The sequence below is a fragment of the Schistocerca cancellata genome, chromosome 1, assembly GCF_023864275.1.
Source record: "Schistocerca cancellata isolate TAMUIC-IGC-003103 chromosome 1, iqSchCanc2.1, whole genome shotgun sequence".
In the NCBI taxonomy this organism is placed as follows: Eukaryota; Metazoa; Arthropoda; class Insecta; order Orthoptera; family Acrididae; genus Schistocerca; species Schistocerca cancellata.
In genome coordinates, this window is record NC_064626.1 from 682794408 (window position 1) to 682811613 (window position 17206).

Sequence of the window (17206 nt, forward strand, 5' to 3'; positions counted from 1 at the left end):
GGGGCTACACTCATCTGGAGTGAGACGGATTGCTGTGGCCTGTTGTGGGGTTGTGGACCACTGAGGGCAACGGCGGGATAAAGCCTCTCCGTCATTTCTAGGTCCTCGGTTCAGTACACAAAATACAATACATCCTGTCAGTTAGGACCCTGGATAAGAATTTTTGCCATACAGAGTTAACAAACTGTGACAGAATTATCAATGGTATTGCACCTGGCAGGGTGCCTCCTGACCTTTTGGCCCCAGAATCCCATATTGTGGATAACACTAAATTCTCTTTGATTATAAGCCAGCTCAACCATCAAAATGCTACAGAGGTCCAAGACATAATAACAGCACCTCTGATGGAAAAAGTCTATGACAGATTAAAAGCGCAGCTCATATGTCATATAGTGATTTCATAGGGAAATTGCATGCACCAGGTATTGACTCAAGAAGAAATGGGTGACAGGAAGCCCTCACAATACCTTCATCATGTTTGCAACAAAGTAGACATCAGCAACATTCCAGACAACCTCCTGACATGATTTGAAGCAACAATCTGCCAGCCCAGGTAGAAGCCATCATTGCTATGAAATTGGACATGTCACTGGAGGTGGTTGCAGAACTTCTTGACCACATTCAAGATGCAATCATATAGTGCTCGCAGGTTGGTACAATAACTGTTCCTATCAGTGGTACCCCCCCCCCCCCCCCCCCCCCAATGAACCATGGACCTTGCCTTTGGTGGGGAGGCTTGCGTGCCTCAGCGATACAGACAGCCGTACCGTATGTACAACCACAACGGAGGGGTATCTGTTGAGAGGCCAGACAAACGTGTGGTTCCTGAAGAGGGGCAGCAGCCTTTTCAGTAGTTGCAAGGGCAACAGTCTGGTTGATTGCCTGATCTGGCCTTGTAACAATAACCAAAAGGGCCTTGCTGTGCTGGTACTGCGAACGGCTGAAAGCAAGGGGAAACTACGGCCGTAATTTTTCCCGAGGGCATGCAGATTTACTGTATGATTAAATGATGATGGCGTGCTCTTGGGTAAAATATTCTGGAGGTAAAATAGTCCCCCATTCGGATCTCCGGGTGGGGACTACTCAAGAGGATGTCGTTATCAGGAGAAAGAAAACTGGCGTTCTACGGATCGGAGCGTGGAATGTCAGATCCCTTAATCGGGCAGGTAGGTTAGAAAATTTAAAAAGGGAAATGGATAGGTTAAAGTTAGATATAGTGGGAATTAGTGAAAAAAATAGGAGTGCAGGTAAGCTACTACAAACAGCATAGTGAATGCATTATTGTGGCCAAGATAGATACGAAGCCCACACCTACTACAGTAGTACAAGTTTATATGTCAACTAGCGCTGCAGATGACGAAGAAATTGAAGAAATGTATGATGAAATAAAAGAAATTATTCAGATAGTGAAGGGAGACGAAAATTAAATAGTCATTGGTGACTGGAATTCGAGTGTAGGAAAAGGGAGAGAAGGAAACGTAGTAGGTGAATATGGATTGGGGGTAAGAAATGAAAGAGGAAGCCGCCTGGTAGAATTTTGCACAGAGCACAACTTAATCACAGCTAACACTTGGTTTAAGAATCATGATAGAAGGTTGTATACATGGAAGAACCCTGGAGATACTAAAAGGTATCAGATAGATTATATAATGGTAAGACAGAGATTTAGGAACCAGGTTTTAAATTGTAAGACATTTCCAGGGGCAGATGTGGACTCTGACCAGAATCTATTGGTTATGACCTGTAGATTAAAACTGAAGAAACTGCAAAAAGGTGGGAATTTAAGGAGATGGGACCTGGATAAACCGAAAGAAACAGAGGTTGTACAGAGTTTCAGGGAGAGCATAACAGAAAAATTGACAGGAATGGGGGAAAGAAATACAGTAGAAGAAGAATGGGTAGCTTTGAGGGATGAAATAGTGAAGGCAGCAGATGATCAAGTAGGTAAAAAGATGAGGGCTAGTAGAAATCCTTGGGTAACAGAAGAAATATTGAATTTAATTGATGAAAGGAGAAAATATAAAAATGCAGTAAATGAAGCAGGCAAAAAGGAATACAAATGTCTCAAAAATGAGATCGACAGGAAGTGCAAAATGGCTAAGCAGGGATGGCTAGAGGACAAATGTAAGGATGTAGAGGCGTATCTCACGAGGGGTAACATAGATACAGCCTACAGGAAAATTAAAGAGACCTTTGGAGATAAGAGAACCACTTGTATGAACATCAAGAGCTCAGATGCAAACCCAGTTCTAAGCAAAGAAGGGAAAGCAGAAAGGTGGAAGGAATATATAGAGGGTCTACACAAGGGCAATGCACTTGAGGACAATATTATGGAAATGGAAGAGGATGTAGATGAAGATGAAATGGGAGATACGATACTGCGTGAAGAGTTTTACAGAGCACTGAAAGACCTGAGTCAAAACAAGGCCCCCAGAGTAGACAACATTCCATTGGAACTACTGACGGTCTTGGGAGAGCCAGTCCTGACAAAACTCTACCATCTGGTGAGCAAGATGTATGAAACAGGCGAAATACCCTCAGACATCAAGGAGAATATAATAATTCCAATCCCAAAGAAAGCAGGCGTTGACAAATGTGAAAATTACTGAACAATCAGTTTAATAAGCCACAGCTGCAAAATACTAACACAAATTCTTTACAGACGAATGGAAAAACTAGTAGAAGCCGACCTCGGGGAAGATCAGTTTGCATTCCGTAGAAATACTGGAACACGTGAGGCAATACTGACCTTACGACTTATCTTAGAAGAAAGATTAAGGAAAGGCAAACCTACGTTTATAGCATTTGTAGACTTAGAGAAAGCTTTTGACAATGTTGACTGGAATACTCTCTTTCAAATTCTAAAGGTGGCAGGGGTAAAATACAGGGAGCGAAAGGCTATTTACAATTTGTACAGAAACCAGATGGCAGTTATAAGAGTCGAGGGACATGAAAGGGAAGCAGTGGTTGGGAAGGAAGTAAGACAGGGTTGTAGCCTCTCCCCGATGTTATTCAATCTGTATATTGAGCAAGCAGTAAAGGAAACAAAAGAAAAATTTGGAGTAGGTATTAAAATCCATGGAGAAGAAATAAAAACTTTGAGGTTCGCCGATGACATTGTAATTCTGTCAGAGACAGCAATGGACTTGGCAGAGCAGTTGAACGGAATGGATGGTGTCTTGAAGGGAGGATATAAGATGAACATCAACAAAAACAAAACGAAGATAATGGAATGTAGTCGAATTAAGTCAGGTGATGTTGAGGGTATTAGATTACAAAATGAGACACTTAAAGTAGTAAAGGAGTTTTGCTATTTGGGGAGCAAAATAACTGATGATGGTCGAAGTAGAGAGGATATAAAATGTAGACTGGCAATGGCGAGGAAAGCGTTTTTGACGAAGAGAAATTTGTTAACATCGAGTATAGATTTAAATGTCAGGAAGTCATTTCTGAAAGTATTTGTATGGAGTGTAGCCATTTATGGAAGTGAAACATGGACGGTAAATAGTTTGGACAAGAAGAGAATAGAAGCTTTCGAAATGTGGTGCTACAGAAGAATGCTGAAGATTAGATGGGTAGATCACATAACTAATGAGGAAGTATTGAATAGGATTGGGGAGAAGAGAAGTTTGTGGCACAACTTGACCAGAAGAAAGGATCGGTTGGTAGGACATGTTCTGAGGCATCAAGGGATCACCAATTTAGTATTGGAGGGCAGCGGGGAGGGTAAAAATCGTAGGGGGAGACCAAGAGATGAATACACTAAGCAGATTCAGAAGGATGTAGGTTGCAGTAGGTACTGGGAGATGAAGAAGCTTGCACAGGATAGAGTAGCATGGAGAGCTGCATCAAACCAGTCTCGGGACTGATGACCACAACAACAACAACAACATCAGTGGTACATCCATAACCTCTACTGTGTCATGTGCTGATTACGATGCCCTAGCTGACAAGATGGACTTCTTAAGCACACAGATGGTAGCTTTGCTTTCACAAGGTAATACAAGCTGCCATAGAGGATGTAGTTGATGACATTCAAGGAGTTGCTCCACTTCGCATTCCGTGTCCAAGTGTGGCTCCACAGTTTGTTGGTACCACTGCAGATACGGTTAACAGGCAAAAAAGTGTGCAAGCCCATGTACATTCCCAAATGGGAATGGCGGTTGTTAGTAGGCACCACTGACTGCCACAAACCTCCTGGTACCTGTTTATAATGGAATGAGCCTCAGGAAGGAAATATCTAATATATACATGATCTGATCTGAGTATTTTACCACGAAAGTCACTCTGCTGCTGCAGGCCATGCACGGCAGTCAACTTGGCAGCTGATAACAATATAAAGATCCCAACTTACTGTACATGGCATGATGTTGTAGAAAATTTGCATGGAATTTCATGGCAGCAGAAATGGCTGAGGTGATAATAGACACTGACTTCTTTGCCACATTTTGAACTTTTTCCTGATGTATCTAATGCCTGCCCTGTGGACAGCCTTACGTGTTTGACAGCCACTGTATATCACCATGACACTAGAACAAGTAGCATCAGGCTTATGCAAGTAGCAGATGTAGAGTGCTGCATGATTTTCTGGCCTTAACTAGATCACCGGGAGCACCACAACAGGTGTTGCATGGCACTGTCCACCACACCAAAACTACAGATGGACCACCTGCGTCATGTCACCCTTGCAGATTAGCACCCAGCCAACACGAAGTAGCAAAGGCAGAGTTTGGCCTTGTGTTGAAGGAAGGAATTATATGCCTGCCATTCAGTCCATGGGTGTCTGCATTACATGTAGTCCCTAAAAAAGAAGGAGCCTGGCATCCATACACCAATTACTGAGCACTCAATGCAAGGACTATTCCTGACCACTATCTAGTACCATTATAATGTGACTACAACCATGCCCCTCATGGCTCAACAATATTTTGCATCACTAACTGTATGAAGGTCTACACGCAGATCTCTGTCATGCCAGAGGACATTCCCAAGACAGCCATAATTACACCCTTCAGATTGTTCAAGTTGAAGTTGATGACATTCAGGTTGCAGAACACTGCACAGACCAAGCAGTGGTTTATAGAGTTCATCTTGCATGGGCTACCTTTCTGTTTATAACTAAACAATATGCTGGTCTACTTGGAAACCAGAGAACAGCCTCATAGGTACTTATGTGAGGTTTTTAACCAACTGGAGAAGAGAACAGCCTCATAGGTACTTATGTGAGGTTTTTAACCAACTGGAGAAGTATGACATGCTTTTAAACACTGTGAAATGCATTTTTGGCTAGCCTGAATTTGAATTTCCGAGCCACTGCATATCTTTCTCTGGTTCTGCACCACTACCAGGAATTGTAGAGGGCATTTTACAACTGCCAAAGCCTACCATCATAAAAGAGCTATGCAGATACCTCAGGATGCTAAATTCTTACCAGTGTCACTTACCACATACCACCAAGCAACAGGCGTCATTAAATGTGGTACTGTCAGGTGCAATGGTGTGAGGAAACACTCCTGTGCAATAGAATGAGAGTATGAACGTTACGTTCAAAGCGATGAAACATGGCCTTGCTTAGACTGCCCTACTCACTCGTCCAAAACCTGATGCTCCGCTTGCCTTAGTGGTTGAGGCAAGCCAGTTTGCTGTTGGTGTGGTTTTGCACCAATGGGTAAATGGTGCATGGCAGCCACTGGCTTTTTTTTTGTGTAAATGGATGCCTTCACAGTATAGATAGGTAGTTCACGAACGAACGGGTGCAAAGGAATGGTTCACCAAGATGAACGAAAGGACCAAGGAACGAATTCCAAGGAACGATCGATTCATAGTTCACTTCAGTCGCGGCGGTCTACTAATAGTTCCCGGGAATGATGAACGATCGGTTCATAGTTCACTTCGGTCACGGCGGTCTACTTATAGTTCCCAGGAACAAGGAACGATCGATTCATAGTCCACTAGTTCACCTCAGTCGTGGCAGTCACTTCGGCAGTTCTCATTCCAGCCTCGGTCACGTGCTTGTCTCAGTCTTGGTCTCCCTCGGCCGCACTCGTCGTTCTTCACATGACCACCTGTCTCAGTTCCAATGCTGACTGCTCCTAGTTAGTTCAGTATCCAGTTGTTCATTTCATTCTCTGCGCTCGCCCATTTTACATGTGTTCCAAACTGTTCTTGCATTCAGCATCCACGACCGATAATCAAAAACTATTTTATAGTTATGTAAATTACATAAAACTTACGTTGCATGTAATGGGTACGTCTATTCAGGTAACAAAAGAGCATATCAGCTCACTTCATTATATCGATGAACAGCAGAAGACATACTTATAACAAGGTAAGTTTTTTGTTATTCATATATTTTTTGGTTTCATCAAATTGATTTAGCAACTAACTTTCAATAATTTGCTTAATTTTTAGTGTAAGAAAATTCATATAAAACAATTTTCGTGTATCTTTCATATACAAAACATTACATTTAGGAAGGCTTTAATTATTTTTAAGTTTGTTTGTTTCCAATTTGCATTACCTGCTAGTTTGGTTTCTTTGGAAAAAAAAAAAGTGGGTTGTGGGTCATTTTGGCTCAGTAGGAAAAGCGGTGCCTCTCCATTTGAAAAGACATAGATTGCCATAAAATTGTATTTACCTGTTATCTCAAAAACATTTGTTCAGAAGGAGTTTTCAAACCAAAAACTTTATTACTGTGAACTTAATAATAATTATTATTATTATTGCTGCATTAACTTTAATAATGCAACATAAAAACCTAATTTTTACTAAGCGTGTGATGCAAGTATGATGAGAAAGCCACATTTTATTTTATGCTTCCATAAAGTCTACTTTGCCTATGAACTCAGAGACAATGTGAAGTATATATAGGATGTAAACGGTTATTGTTTACAACGTAGCATAGCTATGTAGTGGAAGTCGAAATGAAGAATTTTATGCAACAGCCACCAACAGGTTTACAAGACTACATGTGCTATAGCCCATGCACGTCATGTGAGATTTTCATGTTCTCTTCTCCAGCTCTCTACACATCGTCATCGATTATTTCGCCATTGTTGCTTGCATTAGCTTTTTACTTCTTCACTGCCTAATTATTACATGTTTGTCGGTTTGTTGTATCTGCTCGTAATGGGCAACACATCGTCCATAATTGGCGAGCAGTCTGTACTCGGGGCCAGTTTTCTGTGCGCCACCCTATATTATTTCCCTGCGATCAGCCACAGAACGCTACAGTTGGCTAAACGAGAGGTTCTGCAGAATCACAGAAATTACTTCTAAAAGTGTGTAATAATTCTGTAATGAATAAAAAGTCTATACTCCAGGGGGGAGGCAAGGCCCCCTCTTGGTGCCCTCCATCCTTCAGTCACCTACACTACTAGTTTTCAGTTTTTCGTAAGAACCATATACCAAGCACAAATGAACAGTGAACGAGTAAAAATGAACGGTTCCCAAAAAGAACGATCAGCAGTGAACTAGTTCCCAAGGATAAACGAGTTTGCCCATCTCTACTTCACGGCAGTGCTGGAGCATGTTTGATAGGGAGCTGTTGCCTATCTACCATTCCATCAAGCACTTCAAGTCACAGGTTGAGGCATAGGGTTTCACAGTTTACACTGATCACAAACTGCTGGTACACACATTCCTTAAGAACAGTGACAAGTTCTCACCAATGCAGTACCCCCAACTCAAGTTTATAAGCCAGCTCACTACAGACTTGTGGCACATTTCTGGATTGACCAACATGTTAGCAGACTGCTTATTCAGAGTCTCTGGTATTTCACAACCATTGAACATGGCAGAGCTAGCAGTCACACAGCAACAAAATTATGAACCACAAGCAATATCATGTGACGACAAAACTTCGCTAAAATTGCAAATGGTCAACATTCCAGGTGAAAACGGCGAGGTCTACAGTGACATACGGTATGGAAGATCATGACCGTACGTACCAACCACATTCTGCCAGACAGTGCTCGATAACCTCCATAACCTGTGTCACTCTAGAGTGTGCATGACAGTTACACCAGTGTCACAGAGGTTTGGCATGGACAGAGATTGCTGTCAGTGGACTAGAGCTTGCCCACACCGCCAGTTATACAAAGTTGCACCACATGTGCACTCTCCAGTGGAGGAACTCCTGGACGTCAGTGTGAATTTTGCTCACATTCACCTAGATGCGGCAGAACAACTGCCTTGACAACTGTCACTATCTAATGGTGGTAATGGTTGACAGGTACACGCATTGCCCAGAAGCAGTTCCTACTGACGACATTTTGGCAGAAACGCTTGCAGGAGCTTTCACATCAACATGGCTTGCCAGATTTGGTTGCCCTCTTCATACAACAACCAACAGGGGGAGGCAATTCTAGTCGGAATTGTTCATGCTAGCTAGCCAAGTTCTGCGGATACTCACAACATTAAGACCATGATTCTACAAAGATAACCGTAATTCCTGCATACTCTATGTCAGATGGTGGACTGCATGAAATCCATCAGAGCTATTAGGCAAGGACAGCACCCAACATTTGTGCATAAGAATCTCGACATGTGCACTCAGATTATGCTTTGCATGGATGCTGTCAAACCACCACTGCAACCACCATACACTGGAGCACACTGTGTTCTGCACAGGAGTTTGCATACCATAGACTTTCTTATTAATGGCAGACAAGCTACAGTTTCAATGAATAGGGTTAAGCCACCTACACATTCTAAGAGGCTCCAACTACATTGCCAAAGATTTTGAAAGAGGAGAAGGAAGAGGCTACAATCTGGCCTCCCACTCCACCACCATCTGAACCACTTTAAGATGAACCAAAATACATCATTCACTCAGGAAGATATGTTCATTTTGCTGTCCGGTACAGAGAAGACATACCATGCTCCACTCTCACCAAGGTGGCTCCTGTAACAACTGCTACATGCTGATAATGCTGTCAGCGCATGCGGTAGTCAATTGTGACAATCTCCAATGTTGCTCTGCACCGTTTGTGTGTGAGTGCAAAGATGGAAGACTGTAATTCCGATACTGAGCATTTTGTCGCTTGGGATGTCTGCAGTGAGGTGTCACACTTATTCTTACAATACCAGAGCAACTCCTGATTTTTACTCTTCGTTTGAGACTTTCTGCTACTCTTGTTGAAAACAACACCTTTATTTATCTTAGTAGTGGTTTTGAGAGTTAATAAATCTCTTGAAGTTCCATCTTGGTTTTGATTGAATTGAAGTTTGAATGCAGAATACTCCCATATACAGTTATATATCCTGTCAAAATTCTCATGATATTCTGCATTGTTCCACAAGCTTTAAGCTATGAGGGTGGTTTGAAAAGTTCTTAGTATTACCACAAGAGGTCAGGCTGGAGCAATGAGTTGTCCATGTGATATTCATTGGACTATTGCCTGTAAACATGTGCCATGTCAGTACTCTTGGAAGAGAGCTGTGGCAGTGATGTGGCTCTGTTGTTGTTCCCACATAGTGGTTCGAAAAGATGGAAAAAATCGAGATTCGAGCAGTGATTAAGTACTTCGTAAAGAAAGGTATGAAAGCAAAGTGCGTTCATGCCAATTTACATAATACATTGGGAGACTCTGCTCCTCCATATTCAGCTGTTGCCAAGTGGACAAATGAATTAAAATTTGGTCAGGAGAGCTTAGATGATGATCCATGCAGTGGTCAGACAAGATGTGCCACTACTCCAGAAATCATTGCGCAAAAGTGCACAAAATGGTCATGGAGGATCGCCAATTGAAAGTGCGTGAAATTGCTCACACTTGCCAGATGTCATCTGAAAGGATATATCACATTTTAACTGAAGAATTAGAAATGAAAAAATTACCTGCAAGATGGGTGTCGCGACTCTTGACATTGGATCAACACACTTGTGCCATCACCATGGCTAAATTACATGAACTAAAGTATGAATTGTTGCCACACCCACCTTATTCACCTGATATGGCTCTGTCATACTTCCATCTCTTCCCAAAACTGAAAATTTTTCTTGGTGGATGAAGAGTCACTTCAAAAGAAGTATTGATAGCTGGAGTTGACAACTATTTTGCAGGTCTAGAGGAAACTCATTTTCAAGATGGGATCAAGGCACTGGAACATCAATGGACCAAGTGCATTACTCTACAATGAGACTGTATAGAAAAACAAAAAAAGTTTCAGTGATGTAAATACTTTTTTTATATTCTGTTCCAAGAACTTTTCAAACATCCTCTTACCAATCACTGCAAAATCTAAAACAGTCAATATTTTTAGATTATTATCACTTTTAAAACTAAAGAGCAACTCTTCCATTTTCCTTGTCTAAACGACAAATTATACCCATAAAATTCATCATTCATATTCAGTAGTCAAATGTATACATTATATCTGCATAACTTGTATTAATGGTTCCTTATAAGAAGATTCTTGGTGAGTTGGTTGATGGGAGTAGCTGTTTTGATATAAGACTAAATGTGATCTATGATTTCAGACTGATATTTGCTTGTTTCTAGTTGCTACCAACCATAGTACTCAATACTGTATGCAAAGAGTATCATTACTGAAGATATCGATGTATTTAAATAACTTCAAACTCAATAACATAAAACATTTCTGTGATCTTTAACTCCACATTTTATGCCTGTTTTCATTTAAGAGTATGTAGATGCAGCAAACACAGTGTCATCAAGTCCACACCATCAGCGAACATTCTAGTGGCACAAGAACTGTTTGCTATCCAGCCTTAGCTTCTGGACTAGTAGTTGAACTGTGGGATCTGCTGCCTGAGCCAATTTGTACGAAGTTGAATATTCATCAGTAAATGTTGGTATTCTTGTCACTAATCATTTATCAGTATTTCAGTGTTCTCCTCATTCCCCTCTCATAGTGTTTTCTTCAGTGCTCTATAAATAGTTAAGGGGGGCCATGAGTAAAATCTCCTTCTGTGATTGTATCAAAAGTATGACCCAACAGCTGGCAGCAAGCAGGAATAGGATCTGTGCAAGTTACAGGAGTAATTTTTGTTTTTGGCCACCCACCCACTTGTTACTTGTTACTTGTTATTTGTTTCTTGCTATTTCTTTTTATTTGTCTAGTACATTAGTGTGTGGACTTTTGACTCAGGACAGACACTACTACTGAGACGAGTGTGTTATTTTGTTTGTGGCATCTAATCCAAACTCCTTCAGGCATAGCTTCCATATCACAAGATGGTTTCTCTAATGCATGTTACACAGTTGCAGAGTGAGCAAATCCAGCAGTTGCTGCAAGCCATGGTGCAGCTAACACAGTAACAGAATCTACAAGCAGCACAGCAGCCTCAGCTGCAACCTACATCAGCCATTCTATCATTCCTCAGTTTCAACAAACAGCATGAGAACTGATCATAATACTTAGTTCAACTGATGAATCATAAGGAGGTACATCAGTTGAAAGGTGCAAAGAGCAAAGCATTTTTTTCTTTTTGTAGTTAAGTTTACAGGCTCATAGTGAAATTGTTTCCTGACAAACAACCGAAACAGTTAGAGTTTGAGACTTCAGGTAGCAAGTTAACCACTTACTATGATGAACAAACACTCACGGCTGCTGCAAGGTTCAAGTTTTTCCACCTTTAATGGGCAGCAGGTCAAACTCATAAACAGTGGATCACTGAATTACAAGCTTTAACTAGGCATTGCAAACTTTTGTGTTGTGTACAATCATACAGTGATGTCATGCTTTGTGACACTATAACTAAAGATATTTGTGATGATAGAATTTGTACTGTTATTCTGAAGCAACCTGGTCCTTCTTTAGATAGAGTGTTACAGTTAATTGAGGCTCAGGACACTTATGATTTAGCTAATTGTGAGATGCAAATATCAAATATTAATGACTTGCATAGTGACAGTTTTAGTAGTGCTGCAAAACCTAAACAGTCCGTTGTGTGTGCAGATTGAATGACTCACTGTGTGATGTTATGTTGTAATAAAACTGGTTATGGTGAGATAAATGTACTAACTGATCTTGGATTGTATGAAATGACCAATTCTCAAATTGAAGATTCAAAACCCAAAAATTCACTAACATATAGCTACACAAAGGTGTATAAATGTCAACATATATAAACATCTAATGTAATTACGACAATTAGTATGGACTTCTTAAAAAAATAAGGGATGACAAGCAATTATTTGAACTTTATTTTTTTGAAATGTATGTTTCAAATATGATTTTACAAAAATAGATCAATGTATGATAGTATTTTCTTTGCTACATGTTGTTAGAGGTAAATATTTGTCGTTGGGCAGTTAGTAATATGAGTTTGCCATGCAAGGATGGAGTTCAAGTTATGTGTGTTGTGTTAGCCTGGTGGTTGATGTTGATTTGAATTATAAAGTGAAATGACTAAAAATATATCTGTTCAACAACAGAAAGTCTTTCAGTGTTCATATTATTTAACAAAATGAAGCCAAACATCCTCTAGACAAGTATAAAAAAGTTGCATTTCAGAAAGGACTATGAGCCTACAACTTATAACTGAGAAAAAGAATAACACATGAGTATTATGAAAACTGTTTATTCAAATTCTACCATTGCTACCTCTCTCTGCAGTGTGTCATTATCTCAGGATGCTAACTGCTGTGAAAATGTGACTTGCCACCCAAATTATTAACTTACTTCAAAATTAATAAATTGACAGTGGGCTACAAGAGGGTGGTGACGGTCAGAATGTACAGACATGAACAGTGCCATCCCATGCAGGCAGAATGATGATAGACATAAGAATATGGAAAAGTGCTTTAGTCATCATAAGTGTGCTCAATGCCCAAGTTGCAACGTTATTTGCTATTTTTGCAAAACGAAAGGTCACGTTCAGTCTGTGCATGAAAAAGTTGCATGGATAGCAAAGTCCCAAGCAAAATGCCACTAAACCAGTTTAAATCATTAATGTTGTCACAGCATGGTTAGCCACAGAACAGTGGCTGTAGTAAATGTTGTGAAATGTCGTACAAGTACAAAACTTAGCAAACAGCAGTCAGGTGATTTTCGTGTGTGAAACAAGTCACAATAATACAAACACAGGTTCATTACTAAATATTTGTCCACTTCACCTGTCACACATTGTAGTAGCTCACAACAACAGGCAGGAGGTGATAGTTCTCTCTTAGATGTGGAATGTAGTCAGACAAGGTGTTTGTTACATTGACAGTAACTAAAAAAGATGTCAAATTGCAACTGGAAACTGGTGCTTCAGTTACACTTTTGAACAAACTTACTTACGAACACTTAGGTTCACCAATACCGAGTCCATCTATGCATGTATTGTCAGCTCATAATGGACAGGAAATTTGTTTTAGGAACTTTCAGTATGACAGCTACTTTTCAAGGTATAATGAAGACATATTCAGTGCTTTCTGCCAAATCTTCACAGAATATTTTTTGGCTTAGATTCTTTTGGCATATTTGGATTGTCAACCCACAAGTCAGTGTTGCAAATTTTAACAGATGTGCCTACAGACAAGCTTCAAGCTCTGTGTAACAAATTTAGTGAACTTTTCAGCGAATGTCTCGGTTGTGCGAACAATTTTTTAACTCATGTATCACTCAAACACAATCCACAACCAAAGTTTTGCCCAGCTAGGCAAGTGTTCATTGCCCTTAAGGAACAGGTCACCAAACAATTACGGCAATGATAAGCTGATGGGATCATAAAGCCCATCAGTGCAAGTCAGTGGTCTTCCCCATCAGTCACACTTCGAAAGCCTCCAAGATGTCTTTGACTGTGTGTTGATTTTAAGTCAACTGTGAACTCTCAGACAGTGAGAAACATGTACCTTTTGCCCCACTCAGAGGAAATGATGGACAGATTAGGTCAGGGTCATTACGTTTCCAAGATATACTTGACAGACACTTACCTTCAGTTGCCTTTGGATGATTACTCAAAGAAATTTTTGGTTATTAACACTCATCTCAGGCTATTTGAATTTAAATGCCTGCACTTTATTAGTGCCTCAGCACCAGTGATTTTTCAACACTTTTAATAACAAGTGACTGCCAAGGTACCTACTTGCCTAAATTACCTGGTGGACATTGTCGTGTGTGGACATTCTGTAGAAGAACATTTAGCCAATCTTGAGTGCCTTTGTCAAGAACTGTCATCAGCAGGCCTCAAGTGCACAAGTTGTGGTGTAAGAATGTCCCATTTACATGGACCAAGGAATAGCAGCTGACTTTTGATCGATTGAAACAGTGCTACTTAGTAATGTGTGTCTCATACATTTTGATCCCGTTAAACCAGTAGTGTTAGTGGTTGATCCTTCTTCTAATTGTCTAGGCACCATTCTGTAGCACTATATCAGATCAATAGATCATCCAGTAGCTTTTGCCCACAAACTTCTTACTAAGAATAAGGCAAATTACAGTCAGACTGAAAAAGCATTGGCGATCATTTATGGTGTAACCAAGTTTCATCATTACCTCCAGGGATGGAAGTTCTACTTGGTCATGGATCATAAGCCACTCACTTCACTTTTCCACCCAACCAAGCCTGTTCTACTACACATGGTGCAAAAATTGCAGTAGGGATTTATTGCTGTCACACTACAACTATGAAATCTTGCAGTGCCCTATGGCTCAACATTCGAATGCTGATTTCTTGTCAAGGTTACTAGTCAACAAGGATGATCAGTTCATTCCCACAGACTTTTATCACGTAGCAAAGAGACAGCTGCAGATGTAGATTTAAGCATTGTGGTGAATTACATGCTTACAGTGTGGCCAAGGAGAGTGAAAGACATTGTTCAGATGGAAGTACATTGATACTTTGCTCACCATAAAATCATGTCAGTACAGTTTGGTGTTTTATTGTTACACACTGAGAATGACCAGGCCCTGGTCATCATCCCATGTACCCATCAGCAGGATTTTTTCAGGTTGTTGCATCAGGGACACAGGTGTATTGTGAGGACAAAGCAGCTTCTTGACACCATTGTTTTTGTCTAGGTATGGATGCCCAGATTGAAGTCATGACATCACACTGCACCACTTGCATGAAGCAACAGGCAGCTCCACCTTGAGGATTTTCTGACTGCCCATGCCCCAGCAGTCCATAGAAACACATCCACACTGATTTTGATTGACCTCTCTGGAACACACGATGCCTTATTCTAGTGAATGCCTTCAGTCATTTTTCCCTTTGTGGTTCTGATGAACTCTACAATAATGGCCAGGACTGTCTGATAACCTACTCCAATTTTTTTGCTTTGAGGGCATGCCAGAAGTATTAGTGTCTGATAATGGGCTGCAGCTCACCTCACAGGAATTTGAACAATTTTGCACAACCAGCAGTACTGAACATGTGACAACAGCACCATTCCACCCTCAATCTAATGGTGAAGTTGAACATTTTGCGTGAACATTCGAGGTGCAGATGGGTGAATTCCGTGGAATTCACTCATGGGAACAGGCCTTGCAACTTTTCCTGTCCATCTACCACATGATGCCTTGAGATGGACCTTCCCTGACTGAACTCCAGCATAGCCACCAGCATCACACCCTGCTTCATCTGCTACACCCACCAACAAGGAGTACTGGTCAGTACAAAGATACCCATTTTCAGATTCAGGATGCAGTACTCTTCAGGAACTTCTGGCCTGGACAGCAATGGCAACAGGGGATTGTTCCTTGTGTCCTTGGACACGACATGTTCTATGTTTCTTCCTCTACAGAGCTGCTGCTCAACAGACTCTGGAATGAGCTTCGCCCTATGGAACTCTGTGATCCTGGCACTGTGTTTCATTTTACAGATTCAGCACACAGCCAGGAGCCAGGGTCATGGCCACCTGCCATGGACCAAATGGCATCTCAGCCCAACAAGCTTCCCATGGAGGTGGATGTGCCCTCATCCCTGATACCATCATCACACCAGCCCGTGTCACCATGGGCAACACCTCTGCACCCTGCCACCCTCCTCTCTGAGGTGGGGCCCTCCAGAGTTCGAGACTCTGGCCCTGGATGTAGGGGTGTGCCATCCCTACAGTTTGCCAGAAATTCCCGTGTCGACTCAGGGCAAATGCCAAGGCATGGACAGGAGCCTGGCACCCACTTCAGTCCTGGTTCTTGTCCATCTGCTGTGCCTGCACCCAGACCTCCCCCTCAATGTCGGTTCGCACCGCAACCCCATGCGACACTAGCCAGTAGATTTGGAGGGGAAGAGTGTGATGTTGTAAGCACAGCACACACCACCAGGCAGCACCAAAGGCATTGATAGGTTAACAACCCACTCCAGAGATGGCGCATAGTGCAGCGATTGCTGCACTAAGATGTCATAGCAGTGGCACCACCTGAGGAGTGATATGCGTCAGTGTCACAGCAGAGAGAGCAGTTCCAAGTCAGTTTAACTATCAAGAAGACCACCTTCTACTTGTGTACTTTGTGTCACATCATCTGCTTCTAGCTCATCCACACTAGCCTGTCTTCAGAGAATATTCTAGTGAGACAAGACCTGTTTACGATCCAGCCTTAGCTTCTGGAATAGTAGTTGAACTTCAGGATCTGCTGCCTGAGCTGATTTGTACAAAGTTGAGTATTCATCAGTAAATTTGTGTATGCTTGTCACTAATCATTATCAGTGTTTCAGTGTTCCCCTTGTTCTCCTGTCATAGTGTTTCCCTCAGTGCACTACAAACAGTTGAGGGTGGACACAAGTAAAATCAAAAGTATGATACAGCAAACAGCAACAATGCCTTTTTTATGGTTTAATATGTGTTAAAACAGATGGGTTAAGAAAATGAGAAGGGCAAACCAAGAAAATGAGAAGGGCTAACCAATAACAATTTCCAGAGTCAGAGAAAGGTTTATTTGGTGAGAACAGTTTTATTACTGCTAACTCCATGAGTAGACAATATAATCACTAATGTCACAAAATAAATGTTATACCAAGAAGTCTGTAGTTTCAAGTGATCTGCAGAACATACTATTTTAATGTTCAAAGTAACCATTAATTTTAAACATAAAAGAAAATGAAACTTTCTGGCAAATAGAAATGGTGTGTCAGTCCTGAGACCTGTGCCTTCCGTGGGCTAGTGCACTACTGACTGAACTATCCAAACATGTATCATTACCCATCTTTACAATCTTACTTGCCCCAGTACCCTTTCTTCTTCTACCTTCAAAACTTTGTTTTCCCACACACCTTATGGGACCAACACTCTTGGAAGAAACGTTACTGCAAATA

The 17206-nt window shown here is 41.2% G+C and overlaps 1 protein-coding gene across 2 annotated transcripts in view; it reads right to left on the reverse strand.

Annotated features, from left to right (window-relative positions):
• LOC126184229 (calcium-independent protein kinase C) overlaps positions 1-17206 on the reverse strand; it is a 221155-nt gene that overhangs the window by 86343 nt on the left and 117606 nt on the right. The window lies entirely within an intron of this gene.